The following is a 4,394-nucleotide window of genomic DNA, read 5'->3' on the forward strand; positions in this document are numbered from 1 at the left end:
ATGCAGAAACAGCGACAGATTAAACTACACAATTCTGTTATTCGGTTAGTTTGCTCTAAAATATGCAAAATACACCACTGATAATAAAACAATAACATATAAACTGTCAAATATTGCATACGATTACACAAAGGAATGAGGAAGAATAAATAAGCATAAGAATGTGAAAAGAATGAAGACATCCGAGCAAAGTACTATGATGTTATGAAATGAATACATATGAAAGTAAGCTTAAACTATCAGAGTCTATTATGTATATGTACTGTAATGAGAGATATAGACACGTTTTTGAAAAGTCATTGACGTCAGATACACCTCACCAAGAATGGAGTTTGGATTTCGATGTGAAATTGAACTAGGGTGATCATATCTACATTAAAGCCAAACTAATATCAACATTTAGTTCAGCACATAAGCTTACACAAGATGTCTTGCCTTAAATTAATATGTTAATGTCAAATACTTATTGAAGATGTATATGCGTACATTAAATAAAACAGAGGAAATAATGTATCAGTTGCCCTAAAGTCTATTAAATAACAGAGTGCAGTTGTAATGCGTTTCTCAAACTTAATGGAACAACGTTTCCTCATGTATATCTGTCCGAGTAATAAGTGTAAGGATGAATAAATAATGTATCAGTTGCCCTTAAGTCTGTAAAATAAAAGAGTGCAATGTTAATGCTTTACTACAACTTAATGGAACAACGTTTATTATGGCTATCCGTCCAAGTAATAAGTGTAACGATGAAAAATTGAGCTGTTTGCACATATAAGATACCTCTGTTCGTGGGAGCATTAACATTGCACATATAATATAATCAGTTCGTGGTGCCATTATCATTGCACATATTAGATACCTCTGTTTGTGCGGGCATTAACATTGTACACATAAGATACTTCTGTTCGTTGAGGCATGAACATTGCACCTATAAGATACTTCTGTTAGTTCAGGCATTTACATTGCACATAATAATAAGATTCCTCTGTTCATGAGATCATTAACATGTACTAAGTTCCTTGTCTTACCCAAATTGTTCTTTGGATATTTAGAAAATGAATGTTCTACATACTTCCTAGAAACAGCTTTGTTTATTCACTTATTGGATACAAGATGCGTAGAACTATATTCACTTTTGTCTAAACCATAATATTATGAACCATACAAGAAAACAGATATGTTAATATCCCTGATATATTAATATCCCTTTTGGTGATTTTGAATTTGTGTCTATGCGCTATATTTTTTCAAAAGCTTTGTAGATCTGCACTTTACTGATGAATTATGTCTCTATTATTTATGCATATCAGCCTTGCTTTGCAGTCGAACCTGACTAGCCAGTGAGGACTGCACATGCTTATTTGGGAAGACACTTTACGCAAATGCATTAAGCCCCATGTTTCCCAGAGCGAGGCTCTTATTTTTCATATGTTTGTTTAAAATAGTCGGTATCCTTTATAACTGCGCACGTATTACTGATCATACCATTGTAACTCCAATGTCATTCTTTGCATGCAATTAAAACGATGCATTTTTTCAAAACTGGCGAGATGAGGACACAAAACGTGAACTGTCGTAAATTTATTTATTAAATTTGTTAAACGTGTAAGTGTCTACTTTTGTAACTCACACTTTATTTATTTATGAATTCAAAGTTGACTTTGTTTTCACCTGTTAATGGGGATACAGTTTAATTGCAATGTGTGGTTACATAGAGTCGTCCTTTACGACAAATATGGTAAAACGGGGTATAATTCAAGTGAGTAAAGTGTGGTCCCAGGGTAAAACTGTGCAGTCCGCACACGCCTATCAGGGACAACAGTTTACGCTAACGTATTACGTATTGTTTGGTAAAAGAAAGTCCTCTTCTCTTCAAAAATCCCAGTTTAGGCTGCACATGGTAATCTAGTGCGTAGGCACATGCATTAAGCCCCGTTTCCCAGAGCGATGCTCTGTTCTTGCTCTTTGCTCCAAATATTGAGGTGTGGAGAAGAAGCGCAGAGCTATATTCGTGAATTATAAAGATTGATCCCCATTTTATGTTCACAGTTTTATAAAGATCAAGTATTTAGTTCGTCTATGAACTTCGAAGCGTATTAGTTGATTTCAAAGACAAACAGTATTTTTAAATCAAAATTAGTATGCCATTTAGCATGACATACGCCTTACGTGTATCAATTATTTATAACCATGATGGTTTCCCATTTAACTAAAACGTTTTTTTTCTCTATATATTTATACGACTTATGTGTTATTTGTGCACATTCGTGTACATATATGTCAGTTCGAGAAACTGCGAACATGGTCTGTAAATTGATGTTTAATGTTTACGATTAGCCTTGTCCTGGAAAAAAAGGGCATGAATGCATGAGCGGAGAGTGTCGTCCCAGGTTAGCATGTGCAATCCGGCATAAGCTAATTCAGAACGACACAGAGGACTGCACTGACAAATCTGGAATGACACTGTAACGCACATGTTTAGCCATGTTTTACCAGAGCAAGACTCACATATAATGGCGCCGATCTGGAGCAAGTGTACAATACTTTGCACCTGAATCCGGTATCGTCGGGCTCGATACCTGAATCCGGTATCTCGGGCTCGATACCTGATTCCGGGTATCCCGGACTCGATACCTGAATCCGGTAATCTCGGGCTCGATACCTGAATCCGGTATCTCGGGCTCGATATCTGATTCCGGGATCCCGGGATCGATACCTGAATCCGGGTATCTCGGGCTCGAAACCTGAATCCGGAATCACGGGCTCGAAACCTGAATCCGGTATCTCGGGCTCGAACCTGAATCCGGAATCACGGGCTCGATACCTGAATCCGGTATCTCGGGCTCGTTACCTGAATCCGGGATCACGGGCCCGATACCTGAATCCGGTATCCCGGGCTCGATACCATGAATCGGTATCTCGGGCTCGATACCTGAATCCGGTATTTCGGGCTGGATACCTGAATCCGGTATCTCGGGATCGATACCTGAATCCGGTTTTCCGGAGCTCGATACCTGAATCCGGGATCTTGGACTCGATAACTGAATCCTGGATCACGGGCTCGATACCTGAATCCGGTATCTAGGACTCGATACCTGAATCCGGGATCACGGTCAAAATACCTGAATCCGGTATCTCGGGCTCGATAGCTGAATCCGGGATCACGGGCCCGATACCCTGAATCCGGTATCCCGGCTCGATACCCTGAATCCGGTATCTCGGGCTCGATACCTGAATCCGGTATCTCGGACTCGATACCTGAATCCGGTATCTCGGGCTCGATACCTGAATCTGGTATCTCAGACTCGATACCTGAATCCGGTATCACGAGCTCGATACCCTGACTCCGGGATGACGGGCTCGATATCTGAATCCGGTATCTCGGGCTTGATACCTGAATCCGGTGTCTCGGGCTCGATCCCCGCCTCTCGCACTGGACCGAACACAGATGTGCAGTGAACTAGGTTCTTCACTCATTGACGAAGATATAACGTTGGCGATTAATTCGGCATTTTTATGTATTTACGGAATATCATTTTTAATAGTCGTTTCAACTTCGATCGTCTTTTAAAAGACATATATAGTTTCAAATAAAACTGAAGTAATTTTGTATTTAGGACAATTTTTGATAAGACATATTTTCCGTTTTTTGTTATTATTTTGAATGTATTTTGTTTTCTCAGTGGAATCACAATAAGTTACATTTTAGCAGCATCATGTCATTGCAGTATTGCATATTGATTCATTTGTTGTTGTTTTTTCGTATTGTTGAAATAATATTTATTGTCACAATTTATAATATAATTGCGCTTATTAGCCATTATAAACTGTTTTATAACCGTGAAATTACTGTATTTGTTGTGAAAAGAATGTTAGATTAAATAAAATGGTATGTTAGATTATGTATAAAAAGTATTGTTGAAATATTGTGTTGGGACTCATGACATTGTATGAAATATTGACTCAATCTTTATTAATGCGCTTTACTAGATTGAAGCTTAAATAAATCACTATCCGTTTGTTAAATGATTATATTAACCCATTTATGACTAGAGTCTAGAAAAAAGGCCTTGGCAAACAGCGTAGACACAGATGAGACGCCGCATGATGATATATTTCTATAAGAAATATTCTAAATATAGAAATAAATATACTAGATATCCCTAATTTTTTAAATAAATTGATCCAGAAGGACGGGAGAGTCCACTAGGCATAAATGGGTTAAGATCGTTATATGAAATGAAACCCACTCTTTTAACCGCAATCAAAACATGCATTATTCTGATGCGCTATAATTGTAATGACGTGTAATTGTAAGGGGAGATGGAGCGATTGTCATGCCTGTTCTCGAGTAGCACAGCTGATGAACATATGAGCCCAGCTCTGTGAAAACG

The sequence above is a fragment of the Dreissena polymorpha genome, chromosome 3, assembly GCF_020536995.1.
Source record: "Dreissena polymorpha isolate Duluth1 chromosome 3, UMN_Dpol_1.0, whole genome shotgun sequence".
Lineage (NCBI taxonomy): Eukaryota > Metazoa > Mollusca > Bivalvia > Myida > Dreissenidae > Dreissena > Dreissena polymorpha.